The sequence below is a fragment of the Cheilinus undulatus genome, linkage group 5 (assembly GCF_018320785.1).
Source record: "Cheilinus undulatus linkage group 5, ASM1832078v1, whole genome shotgun sequence".
Taxonomy (NCBI): Eukaryota; Metazoa; Chordata; class Actinopteri; order Labriformes; family Labridae; genus Cheilinus; species Cheilinus undulatus.
The window spans coordinates 40951121-40973465 of NC_054869.1; the positions used below are offsets into that span (position 1 = coordinate 40951121).

The 22345-nt window shown below is 39.1% G+C and overlaps 1 protein-coding gene across 1 annotated transcript in view; it reads right to left on the reverse strand.

Moving 5' to 3' along the window:
* Positions 1-22345, reverse strand: part of frmd3 (FERM domain containing 3) — a 119142-nt gene that overhangs the window by 95977 nt on the left and 820 nt on the right. The window lies entirely within an intron of this gene.

Here is a 22345-nt window from a genome sequence, read left to right on the forward strand (position 1 = left end):
ACTGGCCCTTATCGACTTCAGCACGATTCATTTCATGACACGGCATACCTAATTGGCTGAGCCGAAACGCTGTGAGGAGAACGAGCGTTAAATGCCTGCGATCCCTTTGCGAAGAAACAGGCACCACCTCCTTATCTGCACATGCAGGGACAGAGTGAACGGGAGACGACAGAGAGAGAGAGAAGGGGCTTTACAGATAACGATATGCTCCTCTACCTCCACAGAAACCAGCAGAAAGAGCTCACTGGCTGTCTTCAAGACATTAATTCATGGCCTTTTCTCTTGTCACTGCAGCTGCTCTTCAGGGAAATGGAGATTGAAGATGCTAGTGGACCAATTTGACCATTTTTTGCCAATTAGGATGGGTGTATGAGTGAGATTTAAGCATGTATAATAACATAGAACAACACTGTCGGCCTATTTTTTAGCTGTGCCTGTATTATAATGCCAGATTGTGTACCTCATCCAAAACTCAGCCCTCCAGCCCCTAAATGGATCGATCCAGAGGCTTTAATAGGAAACAACAGACACGGATCAATGAGCCTGAACATGTAGTGTGGACGAAGCAAAGCACAGAATCAAAGAGGATAAGAGCCGAGTGAGGCTGGAGGAATATTTGTTTTACCTGTGTTTTTATTGACTAAACCAGGTGGATGGCAAACGTCTGCTGGGTCTACGAGACCAACCCAGCAGAGAGCTGACTCTCATAGTAGGAGTGTCTCGGCTACTCCCAGTTAGACGAACTTCCACCTGGGCCAAATCTTTTCAGCACGTCGTCCTGAGATTATGACCTTAGTTTTGTCACTTCAGCATAATTAAAGGGTGTGCCAGGGCTGTATGCAAGAGCAACTCAAGACATCCACATTGTAATTCTGAAGTATTTGTTTTATCCAGTTTCCTAAATCAAAGGTCAGTCCGTGAACGATGCTAAACCACAATGTGGCGCCGGTGCATCACCAACTTCATTAAAAGGAGCTGGTGCATCAGCAGCTGTGTTTCCATTACCCTTAGAAATACTCTCAGCTGCCAGGTGAAAGGAGCATCATGACAGCCACATTTATTTCTTGAGAGGGGCGGAGACGGAGGCGGAGTCAGACAGATCAGTAACATTTAAAACTGCAGACACAGAAACAGCTCGTTCTGAGCAGGGCTGAAATAGAGGGGTTTTATAGACATACAAAAATCCAATACTGGAGTGTTTTCAGCAACAAACTTCACAGGCATGTTTTGGGGACCTCTGAGACCAATACAAACTTGTCTTAAAAGGGTAAAATACATCCCCTTTAAATACATGACATAGTGTACATCAAGAGTGAAGAAAGTGGTGATAAATCAAGGATTAGGGTTACTATGTTTTGCATTTCCATTCAAGTGTGTTTTTCCTTAGTCATCAAGGCTTCTTAAGAACTTGTATCTTTTAGCTGACATTTTGTATGAAAATGAAAAAAGTGCTATATAATTAAATTCTATAAAGTTTTTGTCATTGTTGTCTGTTAGCATTGTAAAAATTTGACGTTTCTGTTGTTTTTTTATAATACCAGATACCATTACTGTAAGCTATTGAAGTTGACATCTTTGTTAAAGGTTAAGCAGTTCAGAGAGTAACATTTTTATTAACTGCGCCAAACCCTGGTTTCTTTTATGTGATTCAAAAACAGTCTGGCTGGAGCCCATTCATTTCTGATGGCCCCCTCACAGACTGTTCATCTGAGAAGCCGCATTTAGTTAATGCTAAAGGGACTCGAGCTTGTATAGCACTTTTCTACTCATTCACACACTGATGACAAAGGTTGTCATGGAGAATTGGCCATAACAATTAGCCTCCTGTTCAAGTGCATCCATACACATTTACATGCCACTGACCCAATAGTTGGAGCAAACTGGGGTTAAGTTTCTTGCCCAAGGACACATCGCCATGTGACTGCAGGAGCTAAGGATAGAACCCCCAACCTTCTGATTGTGAGACACAGTTGCTGTAATTTGCAGGTACAATGTGTTTCCTGGTATATATATATAGGTAAATATATTATTTCAATTATTTACAAACAGATACATTCTTAAAATAACCACTGAAAACATTACAAACTAAGAAACTTTTTATTAATAAAAAAAAAGAGAAAAAGCTCTGAGGTCTAATCCAGGATTTAATCCCGTTTAAGTGGTTGCAGGACCTTGCTTTGGCTTTGTTACCTTTAGCAAAGGCTAACATAGCTATGCTAACTATGTAATTAACATTACTACATAAGGCAATGTATTTAAGTAAGCTTTAGCAACACTGGCTTCAGCAAGGTAAACTTTAGCAAACGTAGCTTAAGCTAACTTAAGTATTTAGAAAACAGATACAGAGCCTATATTGCTACTTTAGCTACGTAGCGCTTTTATCTCCATAGAGAGTGTTTACCTAGAGGGCAGCTTTCTCCCTGTAAGCTGACTCTTTTCTCAGCTTTATTAAAATTTTTGTGATGAGGTTTTGCAGGTCAGGTTTTTAACTTGTACCTGTGGATATCCTAACCCTACCCTAACCCTGAACAGAAGTTTATGGCATCTCAGATGAACGGTCTCTGACAGTGGCGGTCAGAGATGTACGGCCTGCAGCCAAACCTCTCTGTAATTCTGAGATCCCGGCAAAAAAAGCAAAAGCTTTTGTAAGGTGAGTGGACAGAACACACTGTTGTTACCATCTTCCACTTCCTTTCTTTTCTCCAACACTTATATCACAGACTTTGCTTTCTGTGTCTACTTTAAAAAAACTGAATAATCCATCCCATGTCAGGTTTCTTATTTATCTTATGTACATTTCCTCCTATCAGCCACCACATCTGTAAATATTTTTTTTTTCCACCCTTTTGGTACAACATGACTTTTGAAAAATCAGTAATTAAACCAACGTTCTGAATAAAATCTGCCTTCACACCATGTGTTTACAAGAACATATTGATGCAGTATGGCCATTATCCTCAAGCACTGCTTTAAAGTCAGTGTCCCTTTGTTTTTTAAATCGGGTTGTATGATTCAATAGTAAGTGTATTTCCCACAGCACAGTGTCTTTAAAAACCAGCTGGAGTGTTGGCACAGACGCTACCCTACACATGACAGCACCCTGGGTCAGTTTAGTCATCAGTTTAGCTTTTCATAAGAGAAAAATGACCTAAAAATCAATTGTGACGCAAGTATGCGCCATAATTAGAACATTTCTGCGCTTAACTTTGCTGTCAGCAAGTCACTTTTGTTTCAGTACTACGTCATGGCACAGCACATATGTGTCCCCCTGCCTGCAGCTCACTGAGCAGTTTGAGTCTACAGTCTGTACCAGAGACAAAGACAAAAACATCCAGGCTAAAATTATTACAGCAGATATTTACTGTGGGTACAAGAGGATATAGACCTGAGTACACAGAGGAATCACAGGTCTTTAAAAGGGAAACTGCTGTGGAAACTGGAGGACAGGAGAGATCACAAGTTATTGTGTGTTAACTTTGAGCAAGAGTCAACAAACCTGTGATATTAAAATATACAAAAAGAAGGCTTTAACCATAAACTCTATTCAGAGTATGATACGAATCACAACACCAGGTTCACATCAGGATTTTATTATCTAATTTTTGAAAGACACAATAGTAGTCCAGTTATTTCATTTCAATTCTCCTTTTCCTTATTCTTCTTTACAAATATTTCAAATTTATTTCAAAATTTGAGGTTGTATGGTAACTAATTAAAGGGTGCATGATTTCTCTTATTAAAAGTGGCAGTGATAATCACCAGTGCTGTAACCATCAACTGGAGGCCTGGGGGCTAGACCAGGACCTTCCCATCTGGCCCCCAGAAGATTATTAAGCTCAGAAAATGTGAGGAAAATGTATTGTGGTTTTTACAGCCATTTCATTACCATAAAGGAACCCCAAAATTAACTGAGATTAAAACATTTTGTTCTGAATTTGCTTGACACTTCAACAGTTTCACATTATTACTAAATAAGATGCATGATAAACACCAATTTTTCACCAGTCAGGATTAAACATATTTCACTCAAACCTAGGGTTGCACAACATGACCTAGAAATATGTGGCTAAAATATCTCAATCGCCCCCTTGTGGCTGGCTGCAGTTTAGGCAATAGGGACTGAATTTACTGCTAATGCATAAAAATAAGGTACATTTAAAAGAAAATCAAAACATCTCAATATACCTTATTTGCTTGATTAACAGTCTGGCCCCCATCAATGACTGCCAAGAAAAAAATCTGGCCCTGGCAAATGTAGTTGGTGATCTCTGCACTATAGTGTGTCAAACAGGAGAAACTAAAAGAAGATAGTGCCTTCTGCTGGTTAGATTACTGCAATAGAAAGATGTTTTTCTGTTAAAGTAGATTTAAATTGTCTGTATTTTTTTACTGATTTGTAATTGTATTGCAAGGAATTGTTGCATCGAAAAACAAAAATAAAAAAGATTGACTTGTACACATAATGTAAATATAGGGGGCCTTCTGTTGTCATGGTAATTTAGGGTCACATGCTTGGCTGAGGCGTAGTGATACACAGTGATTAAAGTTCCAGTGATGTACCATCCATGGGACACTTTTAGTCCAATTAGATTGCTTGGTTTGAACAAACAGTTAAAAAACACAAGTTTCTCAGATGATGGCTCAGGACCCAAAAGAAAAGTGGGTCACAGAGCTGTTTTCAGATCTCTAATCTCTTCATAAAAACTTATTTTATTCTTAAGCTGCTGACTCAGCATGAGTGTTGTGTAGTCTCTGTCCTTCTGTGTCATTTTATCTCTTTCATCAGCGAGTTTTTCAGGAATTACATTTTTTTGTATACTAGTTATGTCTTTCTAAAGATGTTTTTATTGATTCTCACTGTTTTTATGTTTGTTTGGTTTTTTAATTATTGCTGACTTTTGTGTTTTTATTTCTGCTATGTTTTGTGATTTTATTTTTTTTTTTTTTTTTGTCACCATGCTGCACTTTGGTAATTATCAGTCTTCATAAAATGTTCCTTATTAAAAACATGGATTGGACAGGATTTGTGTTGGATTGGATTCAGTCACACATGTGTGCCTGGACAAAACAAATTGTGACAGAAAGCCTATGATGTACGGAGGCCCTAAGCAGACATTCATCCATATAGTTTATTTTGCTCCATTTTGCTTTGATAACCAGTAATTTTTTTTTTTTTTTAAGATTTCAACTTATTCATCTTGTAGATAGCAACACTTCAATGATGTGATCATTTCATAAGGTCTTTAGAAAACTGCCAAAATTAACTGATTGTCACAGGAAACAATGAAAAATCAATCATGATGCATTATTTGTGTAATATGCATGCACGTCCTCCCTTGGCTTCTGCAGACATTTTAGTTTTGTCCTGTCTCTTTGTTTCATCAACAGACCAAACTGCTTAATTTTCAACTTAAACCTTAAGTGGTTAAAGATTTTGGAAAGCTCCCACAGGAAGGGATTGGGAGGGGCAAGACTTTTAAAAAATAACGGTAAGGTGATAGGAGGAATATTCTGTCCGTCACATTCATGACGAGCCAGTCAAAGCGACAAGACAAAATGACGCACATGCACTTCTCCCGAGCTGAGTGGAGCTCCTCTGTGAATAAAACTGATTCCAAGGCCAGTTGAGGGATGTGCATAAACATCTTCTCTGCCAAGAGAAGCTTTCGGTGTGACTCTTAGCCCATTTTTGAAAGAAAATGTGGTCCAGTTCTGATTAAACAGGCAGGCTGGGAGAAGAGAGAAACTATCTTTTCTGTCATGAAAAGCTGTCAGTGTGGCTCTTTACTCTTGTTTTAATAAAGGAATGTTCAGTTCTGACAAACCTACCACTGGGGCTAAGTCCAAGCTAATCTAGCAGCCATTGTATACACCCACTAGTGCAACTAACTCTTACAACCTCAGGCCAGTGCAAGTCTGCAGAAGAGCAAAACTATCTTGCTCACCACACTGGAGGCAGCCATTGTAATTGGCTAGCATAACTAAACCCCGCCCATAACTACCACCTTGTTCTCCTTCAAAGACACTAATTGGTCCAAACAGTGTTCAGTTTGGCAAAAACATGAATTGGAGCATTTCAAGATGGATTTGCCTGATGACAGAGATGGAGTCTGGTGAATCTATCTGCTTTGCAAGGTCCGTGGTGCTCGCCCTGATCCTAGACCAGCTGAGAGCCACTTGTATAAAACATCTAAATGAGTTCTGTTTATGAATTGTATTTTCATAAGTGGTCTAATAATTACATTATCTATAAATCCCTTCTATACTGCTTCTCATTCCTGTGAGCAGCTCTCCTTACGGTGACTATGACCTTGTCCCAGTCACTCAATCATCACCTGCAGAGCTGCAGGGACACACGCATGAAGCATGAAGGAATTAGCACTCATGATATAAAGCACAGCATGCACTCACGTTTATGGCTGGCCACACACGTTAATAAGCTTAGCGGTACAGCTGTAAATTATCAATATGTGGAGCACGACCAGCTTCTATTATAATGGCGCTCCATCAATCAGATGGACGCTTGCTCACAGGAGAGAGGAAATGTGACGACAACGGCAGCACTGGAGTGGTAACAGCGCCGTTATGAGTGCATGCACTCACAAGCAGCTGTCTTATCTTTGCACAGCAGGATGTTCGAATTTTAGATTCACACTGACAACCAGCGCTTAAAAACGAGAACGTGTGGAGAAAACTAAGGAGGGATTTGAACCTGTGAGCTAGTTTCAAAAGTCTGCTTGTTTGCTTATTTACATATTTTTGGCACAGATTAGTGTGTCTCCGTCTGAGTGTGTCAGCAAGTGCGTCAGTCCCACATACTAAAATTTAGTATGAAGATAAAATGTAATTAGGAATACAAGAGGTTACTACAGCACACTCACACAACAATGAAGCTGTCTGCACACAAACATTTAAACACACTGTGCTTTTAGTATCATACTCTGACACATAGCTGCTGTTTGCTCCTTAATTTTGAAGTTATGAAATAAAATAAAAAAAAAAAACAGAGAGAATTTGGTTGAAACAGCAAAGGTATTGTTAGAGAAAGTCTTCTCATTTGTTTATTCAGCCTTGACAACATTTAAATAATTCAGAGATACTTGTTTGTTCATTCTTGTGCTGTTGAGTCATTAAATAATAAGCATGACTGGAGATAGTAACAGCTTTTTTTATTATTATTATTTTATTTTTTCTGTTTATTATATGAGTATACAGGGGTAGGTGGGCTGAAGTTTCCTGAAAACATAAAGTAGTTAAAGGCGACATAAACGATATGGACAAAAATATTAAGATGCCTGAAAATTACACCAGTAAGGACTGTAATGACAAATACACCACGTTCTAAATTATTATGCAAATGATGATTTTTCTCTGATTTTTAGTATCATTTTCAAGTCATTAATCGTTAATGCATTATTCAAATTTTATGGAAAAAACTTCCAATGATAATTTTTTTTTCAAAAAAAAAAAAAAAAAAAACGCATAATGCACTGTTCCAAATTATAATGCACAACAGAGTTTTAAAACATTTTATAGGTTGTAAAGAAAGAAAATGGTCATTGTTGAATTTGCAGCATTAGGAGGCCATATGAATTTACTGAAAACTATTTCAATCAAAAACATCTTAACAGGCCAAGTTACATGTTAACCTAGGAGCCCTTCTTTGGTATCACCTTCACAATTTTTGCTTCAATTGAACTTGTGAGTTTTTGGAGAGTTTCTGCGAGAATTTCTTTGCAAGATGTCAGAATATCCTCCCAGAGCTGCTGTTTTGATGTTAACCACCTCCCACCATCATAGATCTTTAGCTTGAGGATGCTCCAAAGGTTCTCAATAGGGTTGAGGTCAGGGGAGGATGGGAGTCACACCATGAGTTTCTCTCCTTTTATGCCCATAGCAGCCAATGACACAGAGGTTATTTTTTGCAGCATGAGATGGTGCATTGTCATGCATGGAGATAATTTTGCTACAGAAAGCACAGTTCTTTTTGTACCATGAAAGAAAATGGTCAGTCAGAAACTCTATATACTTTGCCGAGGTCATTTTCACACCTTCAGGGACCTAAAGGGGCCTACCAGCTCTCTCCCCATGATTCTGGCCCAAAACATGACTCTGCCACCTCCTTGCTGATGTCGCAGCCTTGTTGGAACATGGTGGCCATCCATCAACTATCCATCTGTACCATCCAGGGTTGCACAGCAGTCATCAGTAAACAAGACTGTTTCTGGGCCCACTGCAACCATTTCTGCTTGTGAGCATTGGTTAGGGGCAGCCAAATAGGTTTATGCACGACTGCAAGCGTCTGAAGGATCCTACACCTTGAGGTTTGTGGGACTACAGAGGGACCAGCAGCTTCAGATACCTGTTTGCTGCTTTGTAATGGCATTTTAGCAGCTGCTCTCTTAATTTGTCTAGCAGAAACCTTCCTCATTATGCCTTTGAAATAATAATGTATAATTATGTAACATCACGACACATAAAGCAAATACTCTGAACTATTTCTTGAGTGAACCACTGGGCGGAGTGACACAGTGCAGCAGCCATGTCTGGAGTGTAGTTCTGGCTTTGCATTTAAACCTTAAAACATCTCCATCTCGTAATGTTCCATGATTATTTCATAGCGTGGTGAATGTACAGGTCACAACTTGTCCATGAGAGTGTTTTGGAGTTGTTGGATTGTGTATTTGATGAGTTTGATGAGGGAAAGCAAAAATTCCGTCTGCTAACATAGCGTTAACTGTGCAGCTGGTTTAATGGTCCCCCCAGATCTAGAAACAGCTTGCACCTACAACTGAAGGAAACGAACCTGTTACTAAGACTATAGGAATTATGGCAATGGGCGAATTTGCCAAAATGTTGAAGTATCCCTTTAATTAAACAGATAAAGACCCACATTGCATCTTAACAAATGGTGTCATTGTATCACATCATATTTTATTGTATCCTATTGTACCATGTCATATTGTATGTATTGTATTTTATATAGTACATTAAATTGTCTGTTTCATATCACATCAAACAGTGTCATTTTGATTCTTATCAAGACATAATTTATCTTTTTTTTCCTTTTTTATTGTATTGTGCTGCATTGTGTCACATAGCATCCCTTCATATTATATGGTCTTATTTTTTACTGCATTTTATCATGTTGTATCCATTTCTACTCAGAGTGGAGAAACTAAAAATAACTTTATTTTCACTCCCAATTTAAAATGATCTGATTCTTAAAAGCCTTTGATGCAGAGAGGAGAGTAAACTCAAATCTCTTGACACACATAGTGAATATTTCCATTGTTGCTCTGTAAACTGTTTAAAAAATGAGCTGACAAGCATGTAAATGTGCCGTTGATCTGATGTTGATGAGCCTTTAAATAAGATGATTATTATTGATCAGCTCTTAAGATGGTGTCTACCTTCTTTCCCCTTGTTTTAGCTTTAGTGGATTTTTTTTCTGTCAACAATCAGCTCATTTCACAAACTTTTCTGATTCCTACTTTATCCTTTTTCAAAACCCGCACACGCCTGCCTGTCTCATTTCTAATCTGTTTCATGTTACAATCTACCTAACCTGTTTTTCCCTCTGCTGCTGCACCTCATTTCCTCTCACTCCTTCCTACACCATGTTAGAGAGGTTCCCACCATCCTCGCCGTTCATGTTATGTTACCAAGCGTGTCATCTTATACATTGTCTAATCATACATCTCTCTTTGCCCCTAACCTATTTCTTTTGATGTTCTTCTACCCGCTCCTGCCGTCTCGTCTCTGTCTGCTTCCTCTTCCAACAGTCAAAAAAAAAGGATTATTTCCTTTTAGTCATCTTCAGAGGGGCATCAAAGAGGCGCCAAGGAGCGGGATAAGAATAGAAAAGCCATGCTATTTATAACTCTTTCCAAAGAATGCCTACCGGCAGAAACAATCCCACTGCATCAGCATCACAGACACAAATCAACACAACCTGCCACAATAGATGTAGTAAATAAAAGACCAGCACATACACACACCTCTCCCTGACTGAGAAAAAGGCAGATGCAGTGAAAAATGAAACCTACAGCATCTTTAAATAGACTCTTCTGCTGAGGTATCGATAAGGTGACTCCTGCAGGAAGCAGAACAATCAGCAGGATGGATTTCGACCTTTCAAAAGTTCAAGTTATTTTGGTTCAAAGCTGTAATTTCTTACTAAATATGCTTAATGTCCGTAATTGGAGTACTTTGGTTCTAAATCTTTCACTCAAGTGAAGCATGGTCATCTCAGCCTTGCACACAAACTTATAGCACACACACGAGTGTCAGCACACATCGCTGACAGCTGACTGATGTTGGCCTCATGAAGAACAGTGATCACCCTAAATTATACATGATCTGTCACGGAGAAGGATGAGAGTGAGAAAGAGAGAGAGAGAGAGAGAGGAGGATGGTATGGATGAGAAGTGAGAGAAGGTGATCAAATATGAAGCTGAAAGTAGAGCAGAGGATAAACGAAGGAGGGATGGAGAGATAAAAGCTCGGGGGAGGGGAAAAGAGGAGGACAGATGGGAGGACGAGAAGAAAAGGAGTAGAGATGAAGAGGAGAGCAGCTGAAAGCAGAGGAGGTCAGTGCGTTTTGATCTCGACGTGTCTCTCCTGCAGCAGGTCTGACTTTACATCACCGCCGAACATGAGAGTAGCAGGCTGCACACGCTCAGACCCCCAGGCTGTGGACACACACAGAACAAACACCAGCACACATGCTCTACTCCCAGCATATCCTGCTGTCCAGTTATTCTTGGAGACTCAGTAAACAACATAAACATAATTATGTCCTGCTGCAGGCTGTCGTCACATCTGCGGATCCAGAACATAAAATCTTTTTACAACCTATCTTATCCATCTTAATGTTTAGACAGTGTACAGCTGTGTTTTCTTCCTGCTCTTTCTGTCCCATTTCCCCTCCTGTTGGCTCTATCTCTGCCCAGGTGATTGTCCATTTGAGCACCTGCTCTTGTGCTCTGATTAAAAAGAGAGGCCTGCTGCCTCTCAGTCAGGGATTTCATACTTCGGTTATGTTGTTTTGCTTTATTTTAACCCATAGGCTGGGAACACCCACGATGGTTTTAAAACCTTATCCAAGGACAATTTCAGCTGATTTTTATTGTGACAATCTTCTAAATGCACACACTGGACAACTCTGGACCCCACCTATAGTAATGATTTCCCAATGGCAATTCCACAGACATGAGATCTCACAGAAACTAGCCCAATCAAACCTGAATTCAGACCAACAAAAACTGAGGAGGACTGGCGTTGTCGGCTGGCTGTCCTGTAGTGAGTTCTGTTTAGCAGCAAATATTCAATACTCCACTTGGCTCAGGGCACAGTTGTATTTATGTTCACTGCCATGTTTGGGAGCTGTTACAGTCCACATTGACAGCACTTAAAGTCCTGTGTATACGTTTTAGGCATGTAGGGCTCTAAGGATTCACTGCAGGGCCTGAGGGGGCGTTCATAAAATGTCATCCCTCCACAGTCAACTGTAGCATTTAGGAACAACAGTAACTCAACCATGAAGCAGAAGAGCGTGTTAAATCACAAAATGACTGCTAAGGCTTAAAGTCGCCAACGCTCTGCTGATTCCATAGCCAGAGAGTCTTGAACCTTCACCGGCATTAATATAAGCACAAAAACTGTGACAAAAACTTTTGGGAATGGGTTTCCATGACTGAGCAGCTGCATGCAAGCCTCACATCACCAAGTCGAAGTTCGGTGGAGGACGGATAATAGTATGGGGCTGTTTTTCAGGGTTTGTGCTAGGGTTGCACCGATTCCTTTACCAGTATCTGAAACATGTCCAATACTGCTTAAAATGCAGGTATTGGTATCGACGAGTACACGAGTTTATGCACCAGTCAGATACCTTTCGGTTTAGCTTTATATTTTGCTTTGTTTAGCCATGCTAAATGTTAGTGCTATAAACCAGAAATCAATTGTTCTTCGCTGCCAGAAAGCACGTCATGCATGGGCTACCAGCAAAGAATGATGGCTGGGTGACAGTTTTTCTCTGAATGTGATCGTTAAAATGCCGTTCAGACCAGCGTTGTTGTACACGACAAGAAGTGACAGTTTCTCAAAAGTTACATAACTTTTGACCCATAAACTGTTGCCTATTACTTGTTTTTCTTCTTGATGTGAGCCATTGTGCCATCCGATTGACGCTATATGCTTTTAAATCCCTTGCAGCAGCATTTTCAGAGAGCCTGGAACTCATGTGACTTTTGGGGACTTCAAATCTTAAATCTACACCAGTAAACCCGATATCAAACGTCTTTTTATCCATTTAAATCGAATTAGGATAATTTATTACTGCTAGCTTGAATGCAAACTCGAATGCTAACCACCATATTGTTTTCCCTTTGTGAGTGTCTGTCAGCCAGTTGCAGGCTGTTCCGTAATCATGTCTGCCTGAAAAGAGCATATTAGACAGAGACAGCAGAGACAGATGCAGCTCCCTGTATTATTGTTATTTTAATATTTAGGCCAATCTTAATGCTTCAGCATACCAGACATTTTGGACAATGCTATGTTTCCAACTTTGTGGCAACAGTTTGGGGAAGGCTCTTTTCTATTCGAACATGACTGTACCCCAGAGCACAAAGCGAGGACTATAAAGTCATGATTTGATGAGTTTGGTGTGGAAGAACCTGACTGACCCACACCTGAGCACCTTTGAGGATAAACTGGAATCGAGATTGCGAGCCTTCTCGTCCAACATCAGTGCCTGACCTTATAAATGCTCTACAGAATGCATGGGCAGAAATTCCCACAAAACACTCCAAATCTTGTAGAAAGCCTTCCTAGCAGAGTAAAGGCTGTTAAAGCCAACTTCATATTAAAATGCACGTATTTGAATACAATGTCATTACTGTCCCCGCTGGTGTAATGGTCAGGCAGGTGAATACTTTTGTCCATATATCTGGCAAAAATAAAAACATTTGAGTTTTTATTGGATTTTTCCCCTGTAAGAGGCACAAAAACACAGCCGTCCCTGTTAGTAAAGCTTTTGTCTTCAAAAGTCCGCACTGAGCTTTTAAGAACTGAGACCAGGTGGAACACGCTGGGCAATCAGCCGCTTCATTGGAGACAACAGAAGGGGAGAAGGGACAAAAAGCACAGAAACAAAATACAGCAGTAGACAACATTCAGTGTGTAATGCACATTTTGCAGCTTGTTTAATGTTGGGGGAAGTTGGATTTCTCCTCCGGCTGTTTTACACCTCACTGCAGGCTATGTGAAGTCCTTTAAATCTTATCATTTTCAACACTGAAAAATTCCAGTCAGTCTACTTTCCAGCAAATTACATCAAAATGTGAGCAGAAACAATGGGAGAAAGATGAATGTTTACTCTAAGTTTGGCCCATTTATAACTAACCCCTATCTTTTACTTTACTCAGAACTATTCTATCACTTACTCTACTCTGTTAAATATATTTTAGCTTGTCTGAACCCCTTTACATCTTAATCACAGCAGTCTGAACTGCCTTCTTGGAAGCTGCTCTACCAATAAACTTGCCTTCAGTTTATTTTTGCACTTGCAGTGATGAGGCAAACGTTACGCAATGACCACTGAAATCATGAATATTCATCCACTTTTGAGGCAAAATTTCATAGTCTATTTCCTTAAGAATATCCACATTCACTGTGGCTTTTTGAGGCATTTAGCATTCGTCATTTAATCAGGATTAATCCATGTGGTGCCAAACGTTTAGCCCAAAAGGAAACCTGCGGCTAACACGGCCATGATTTATGCAAAGTGAAGAGCAGATGCCTCAGAGGAAAGTTAAAGAAAAGGACATCACAGAAGCAAACTGCTCAGATGTAACTCAAAAGCACAATATGATCCCAAGATTTTTATGACACCATTCATTGTTTGATCTGTCTCTGGCACCTCATCCTGACCTACTTACTCAGCTCAATGGAGAGAAGCAGAATAGACTAAATAAGACAGACAGGAGCAGAGGAGAGGAGAGAAAACTGCAGATAAAGTGAGAGATGGGTGTGCTGTTGAAACGGGAGACGTGCTGTTGTTGAGCAGAAGTGTAGCATGAGGAGCGCAGGATGTCATGAAATATGTAGGAAGGAGCCGCTCTGCAAACGGAACACAAAGCCATTAAAGAAAGTCCTGCTTGGAAAAAGCAGTCAGCTGGAAGTATAAATGTCCATTTCCTCATCGCACACACACAAACCCAACAGCACTCACACACTTCACAAGCTGCAGCTCCTGGAGAAAAGCCTAATGTTCTCCAGCGTCAACACTGATGTTTGACAGACTTTGGTGCTTTAAAAGACACACACAGGCAGGTATACCTTCATGTGGAACACAAAGGAACAGACACAACCTCTCTCTGCTGCTCTCTCTGTGCACTCTGTGTAAATCATTGATCGGGTACACACAGAGGACCAGTGAGACGGGAAGTCTGACAGGCAGTCAGTGTTTTAGCTCTTTCAGGTTCAGACTACAAGGCCGAGGCAGCTGACGACTTCTTCAGAAAATACTCAGTCTGGGGCGATTTAAAGCAAGATACAGCATTTACTATCCACTGCTTTTATTTATTTATGCAGGGCCGCCAAACAATTAAGTTAAATTCTGACTGTGATTAACTACTAAATATCAATTTTTAATTCATATCAATCACAGTTCTAATTAATGTTTAAAGGGATACTTCAACATTTTGGCAAATTCGCCCATTGCCATAATTCCTATAGTCTTAGTAATAGGTTCGTTACCTTCAGTTGTCGGTGCAAGCTGTTTTTTTGATCACCGCTGCCAAGTTCGGACCTGCTGTGCCAACTCAATGTAAGCAGACGGTATTCCAGCTTTCCCTCATCAAACTCATCAAATACACAATCCAACAACTCCAAAACGCTCTCGTGGACAAGTTGTGACCTGCACATTCACCACTCTAAGAAATAAAAACGTATACTTACGTAACAATACGACACATGAGGCAAATACTCTGAACTATTTCTTGAGTAAACCACTGGGCGGAGTGACACAGTGCAGCAGCCATGTCTGGAGTGTAGTTCTGGCTTTGCATTTAGCTTTAAAACATCTCCGTCTCGTAATGTTCCATGATTATTTCATAGCGTGGTGAATGTACAGGTCACAAGTTGTCCACGAGAGCGTTTTGGAGTTGTTGGATTGTGTATTTGATGAGTTTGATGAGGGAAAGCCAGTGTACCAGGATCCCTGCTTTCTACAGCTGAGTGGCAAAAGAGCTACAGATGCATTGTATTTTACAGATTTACCCACAATGGAGAAATATCATGGGTTTTGAATGTCTGGCAAAAACTAAATTACATTTTAGTCTAATTTTAGTCATCAAAGATGTACTTTTGGCTAGTCTTAGTCTAGTCTTTCTCATGGAAAAACGCTGTCGACAAAAATGTTAGTCACAGTCTTGGTTGATGAAAATTAACACTGGTAAATAAAACTCATGCCAGGGCCAGTTGGTAAAATAGCGAAAACGACAACAAGAAGAAATGTGCCACAATGCCACTTTTCTACTGCTAATAGCTTCAGCTGTAGCATAGGGCAGTGGTTCCCAAAGCAGGGGCCAAGACCCCTAGGGGGGATAGCGAGACAGTACCGGGGGGTTGCAGGATGCTTTCCTAAACAAAAGTGAAACTCATAATGATTTAAAGTGGTATATTTTTTCCATTCTTGTAAAAAGAAATCCTTAAAATGAGTCCAATTTGAGATAAAACCAAAACTTTTAAGTGAGAGTAAAGGAAAGTAATGTGCACTCCTTAAAATTAAAATTTTTAGGGTGATGCCTTGTGCAAGAGTGTATGTTTTGAAACATTTCCAGGGATGGTGGGGGTCCCCAGGCTCTGGTGCTGTTATTTTCAAGGTCACATGCTGAAAACTATGGAAACCCCTGAGTAGTAGCAATTGTAAACACTGACTTACAGAAGAACTCAAACTTCCCCATAAAGATTGCAAACTCATGCCTCTTTGCTCTTGTTTTAATGGAGGAATGTGGTCCAATTCTAATAAAACTGCTATGGCTACATCCAAGCTAATTACTACTGTAGCAGACAACTCACTCTACAACACCTTTCTTTATGCCAAAGTAGCTCTGCAGAACAGTGTAAAAATCTTTTCTGTCATAAAATCTTTCAGTGTGGTTCTTTACACTTTCTTACATGAGGAAATGTGGTGCAGTTCTGATAAAACTGCTGTGACATCCAAGCTAAAAGCTACACACTAGCTGCAGCCATTGCTATCCGCTTTCAGTACAAGTAAGCCCCGCCTCAAATGATGCTGATTAGTCAGAACAGAGTTCAGTTCAGCACAAAAAGTGTGAATTGGAACTTTTTAAGATGGATTTGCCAGTATGTCATCAGGCAAATCTATTTGCTTTGCACTGTTAGCTTCAAAGTGCTTTTTTCTATCAAATATATTGTTTCACACTGTTACACATTAAGGAATGTACAGGAGTGCATGTACAAAATGACACACTAAAGTTAAGTGATCCCTGGTTAATGTGATGGCATTTACACTTTACAGCTGTTCCAGGTTTGTTGCTTTCTTTGTAAGTAAGGTTAATAATTAAGCCAAAATATTTTCTCACCAAACTGTTCTTTGCTATACTTCTACTTCATTATTTGTACCTCTCTTAAACTAAGGTTATTTTACTTCCTGTTTGGATAAAAACCTGCTTTCCTTAAAAAACAGAACTTCTGTTAGATCAAAAGTTACATCTTTAGCTTAACCATGGGAAAAAGAGACATTTGTACTGCTGTACGCAGGTTAACAATTAAGCTAAGACATTTAGTCAAGACAATGTTCCCTGTTATGCTTTAATTCTGTCATTTGAACTGTATTCATCTCAGGGTTGTTAACTTCCTGTTTGCATGAACATGCTCACTTGCTTTAATTTTGATGATGAGGAATGTCTAATAGGTACAAGCATGAAAACTAAATAACGAAAGGGTAATGGGAAAAAATATGTTGTACCACAAAGAGCAGATGACTTCTGACTCATCCACTGCGCTGAGTCTTTAAAGTGAAATAAGACATTCAAAAGCACAGCAGCGTCCTTATTTTCTATTACTGTCAAAGCAGGATGACAACACAGTGAGCAGCATCCAGCTGCTGCCTTGCTACCTGCTATTTTAGCTTAACTACAGCCCATGATTAATGTGATTTATACAATTTAATGTGTTAATTTTGGACCTTAATCTCATTCCAATTAATGTGTTAGCACTGACATTCCTAGTTTATTTTCATGTGAACAAGTATGAAGCAAGTCAGTCAATGCCACGCAAGGCAGCATCTAATTTGCAATGCCTGTGCCTGGATCTGCATTTAAATGACATAAAACTCAACAAGAACACACATTAGACATCACATCAAACTCAAGACATGCAAAATAAATCAGAAACTAAAACATTAAAACAGGAAGCAAATGATGAGATATGACTAGACTGAGGCCTTTTTAAAATTTGAGCAAAATTGCATGTGTTCCTCTGTACTTTCCTCAGTTTAAATTAGTGAAGCCTCAAAATACAGAGTCGTAATTTGGCAAATTTCAAAGGATTACTTTTTTGTCCCTGGCAGCAGCTGGAGCTCAGGAGCCACACAGGATCTCATTTATTTTGTGCAAAGAGGGACATTTTAATTGTCTTTGTTGGGACAGCCAAAAAAGTTTCAACATTAGATCTTAAATGAGAACTACTGAAGATTCTTATTGGCTGTTCTCCAGTGTAAATGTAGTGGTGTTGGCTTAAATCAAATCATCTATCAATCAAATTTATATAGAGTAGGAACATTCACCCAATATCAATAACTGCTTCTACATGCAACAAAACTATTAGACCCAGGCATCCATTGTTAGTTTGTTAGTTTGTTTGTTAGCAACATAACTAAAATAAAGTTGTGGACGGATTTTGATGAAATTTTCAGGAAATTTCAGAGGGAAAAACTGATTAGATTTTGGGAGTGATCTGGATCACCGTCTGGATCCAGGCATTTTTTAAAGGATTCTTCACTATTGGGAGATAGGGCTACTGGCGGAGGTCTGCACTCTTCGAGTGCTTTTCTAGTTGTACTTTTATTTGAGTACTATACTCTTATACTTTTTCCACTTCTGTTGACTACACAGCAGCACATAGACAGAGAACGATCCCACATCATATCCCAAAACAGAAAAACTAGAGTGTTGATACCTCAGGGTTAAACATTACGCCCCACAGAGTGATTTTAACTCATGGTCTTCAGAGCTGCAGTTATTTAACAGTGCTGATCCAGCAGTGTTAGTTCAACTCTGTAGAGTCAACTGATCTAATCTCTACCCACTGTACCCACTGCAGTGGAAACTCCACCTACACATCCACCCACTGGATGTGTAGGTGGAGTTTCCCATCATGCCCTAGGGCCGAGTGTTTGAGTGTATTTTGTATGTGTACAGTGATCCCTGCTGGGGTTCTTTTGGTCATGTTTCCAGTGTATTGTTTCTGTTTTTGTTAGACATATGTGCACCATGAGTGAAGTTATCCACTGAGATTGACTTCAGGTGTTCCTACAGGATTATAGTGCATATTCTTCATCACTGCATGGCCTTGCAATGAGGTTGGCTGTCTGTTTTCTTCTTACCACAGGAGACCCACCTAACCACAGATTTTTAAGAGTTTCTGCAGCTCTGTCACATAGTCAAATAAGTAACACTTTAAAAGACACACACTTTTGCTGTGTATTTTACTTTATTATAGAGGTGTGACTTTTCCTAAACAACCTGTTTGGAGATCAGTTCTCTTGTTATTCTTGCCAATAGGGAAAGGTCGTATTCTATAGTACAACTCCTCAGTAGATACTCAATACATAAAGAAAACATTAAATAAGATACTTTTTATTTTTACTTGATTAAATTTAGACCAGTTCTTTTATTTTTACTTTAGTAAATTTGAACCAGAGTAACTGTACTTTTAGTTGATTACAAAGTCATCTACCATCTTATAGGTCATTTCCACTGAGCAGTCCAGTTTGGTACGGTGTTTTGCATATCCATACATCAAAAGTTGGAAAAGGATCCAAAAAAAAAAAAAAGACCCAAAGAGTTGGAGCTGCAGTGGGCCTTAAGCCTCCTGGCAAACAACAATAATGTGCCCACATGTCAGTAAATTCAACCATACCACTTATTATGCAAATTTATGAATGACTCAAAAGAGATGAGTCTTAAAAATAGTTGTCACTTTTAAGTTTATACCAATAAAGTCATGATCTAAAGAGACAAAAAAAACAGTGTATGATACAGGCTGTAAACATGTTTGTTTCTAAGTTAAGAAATGTCATTTTATTATGGATTGGTGGTTTGGGTTCTGCAGCCAGCCTATCAGAGAAACTGCAGGTGTTTCTAGTTTCACTGGGACTCCATTCTGTAATACTGGAGATTGCTGCCAAGGCAAGATCTGACCTTATGTGACATTGTGGTAGAGGTGGACCTCATCCTGGACAGGCGATCAATCAATCACAGGGCTGACATATGAAGACAGGCAATCATTTATAGCTCCCACTCACGCCTTTAGTTTAAGAGATGCAAATAAAATGAACCAGCATAGCTTCGGACTGTGGGAGGAAGCTCCAGGATCACCTGGAAGAAACCCACACAGGTGCTAAAAGGACATGCAAACAACAGATGAACAGCTGGCAGTTTCAGAAAGAAACATTCATGTTATATTTTCATAAATCAATAAGTACTATATAAAACTGACTATGGATTTATGAACTGATTACTGAGATGGAGCAACGGCCCTAATGTTAACTTTCACGCTTGCAAGTCAGACCTCTAACTGTATATTTAAATGATGTTTTATTATGATCATGTTAGGTCAAACCTAGAGCAGTGTAACAGAAACACAGGGAACCTGGACAGTTACTTTAAAATAATTATGGTAAATGTATTCCAGAAATCTCTTATATTGTTTCCTTCTCCTTAGTATGCATTGTTAGTTTATGAGGTGTATGATCTATACTAATAGAGGACTTGTTCCATATACATATGCTTTGTATTTTATCTCGTTTTCTTTACATTGGTATATTTTGAATCCATTTTCATATTATGTCTTCATTTTGTAAAAATCAAATCAAATAAAACAAAAAAAAACTTGATCACTAAAATGTTGGTAAGGTAAAGTAAACCAGCTTTACATTTTGTAAGCCTATGTTGAATTTGAGCCTGAATAGTCCTAAGCCTAATGTCTCAGTGTAGTTTAGAGCCTTGGTTCTCAACTGGTGGATCAGGACCTAAAAGTGGGATGCAAAGTCATCTGCAGTGGGTCACAAATGTATGCTTGGATGCAGCATGTATCAAGAAGTCTTTGATGTGCTTTTATTCTGAAGGATGTGTCTCCGTATCATTTTCTGCCACATCTTTTCTTACATCTCAAATCAAAACTGCATCCTTTTTCATTAAAAACATTTGCTTATGATTGGAACATTTTTTAAAAATTAGGGGGAGATTTATTGTTAAGGAGGTGGGTAGTGACGGGGCCTGACTCTAGAGTCCAGACCAGTCAAGAACCACTGGTGTAGAGCAAATTTAAAACTAAAGTTCTAAACCTCAGGTTCCTGTATTATGCCTACACACAGGCAGTTTTAGAGCCATTGTAGGAGTGCTGGAGCAGTTCTTAATTTAATATAATAATCCTAATAGTGGCAAGTGCCCCACAGAAATGTATCTTAATCTTGTTTTAGCAAGCAAGACTTTAAATTAATAGTTCCATGTCAGAAAATACATCCCTCCCTTCATAAATGGTGAGATTATATTTGTTTTTGATGCATGTTCACTGATCAGACATGTCATTTTACTTGTTTGGAAAAAGACTCAGAAGTTGCTGTATTGTTTTTTGGGCATTTTTGTGCCTTTATTTGATAGAGGAGGACAGTGGATGGAGTCGGAAACAGGGATGAGAGCGGGGAGAGACATGCAGTGAAGGGCCTCAGGCCGGATTTGAGCCCAGGCCGTCTGCGTACAAGGGGCGCGCCTTAACCACTTGGCCACCTGCGCCCAAAGTTGCTGTAATGTTGTCATGATACTACACAGTCTAGAGTTGAAAGTAACAAGTCATGCATTCAAAAAGCTGGTGAAGTAACATTATAAATGCATTAGCATTTGGCTCAACAATGAGTAGACTTATGTTATGGTAGGAGGAACATATTTCTTGTTCATAAAATGAGATGCTTAGCAGGTAGATTGAACACTTGCAAGGAGCTTAACATGTCACAATTGAAGTGAGGACAGTCTGACCCTGCAATCGCCCCTGATCCTGTATCATCTACTCTCAAAAACAGATCAAAATCTATGGCACTAAGTGGACTAAGAGAATATATAGGCTAGTCAAATGGTTTAGAATACAGAGCGGTGGTTCTAAACTGGTCTACAGTCAGGACCCACCACCACTTCCAGGCAGACCATTTGTAACCCAGATTTGTGAAATTATTTAGTCCCAAGTGTTTTTGATGAAAAATGTTGCATTTTGGACCCTCAACGGAAGAAAACATGGAGAGAAAGAACAAAACAGACACGTTTGAAAAGTACATCATTATAGAAGGACATTAATGTGTACATTTTATGTTACTCCATTTTTTCTCAGACGGCATTGAAATTTGGTAATTTCTTGAGAAATGTCCTCATTATCTCAGGGAAACCAACTGTATCATGGAGGGAAGAATGTAAATAAGTTAAAACACTGAGAAAATTAAATTTACTTGTTATCGCTGGAAAAAAATGCATGGATCTCCTGTATGTCCACACACTTTTCAAGACTTTTTGCCACATTTTTTCCTGGCACCCATTTATGACCTACTTTTGGATCCCAACCCACCAGTTGAGAACCACTGATATAAACTTTAACGGTACTGGAGAGTTGAAGGATCAGAGAAGTTGTTCTGGATTAGGTGAGTGGCCGTTTAAAACACTGATAAATTTGTAATTATAATTTTGCATAGCTCATCATATAATGTTAGATGTGGAGATCCTCAGAGGTAAATATTAGGCCCATTATTTATCCTAAACATTTATATGACATTAGTGAAATCTGTTTTAGTGGAAATAATATAAATTTATTTTGTAAAGTGCATAATTTTTGAAAGTTATATAACATCAGTGATGGCAGAATTACAGCTATTGTTTGGCTCTACAAAATATCATATTACAACAAATCAAAGTTTGGATTGTTTAGAAGTTTTAAATCAAGCACAGATATAAAAATCAGACAAATAATTATGCTTGAAGTTAAACTCATTAGAAAGGTAGGTAGAGAAGTTGATTGTGACAGCTTTTAGGTTTTCTTTGAGTAGATATGGGTA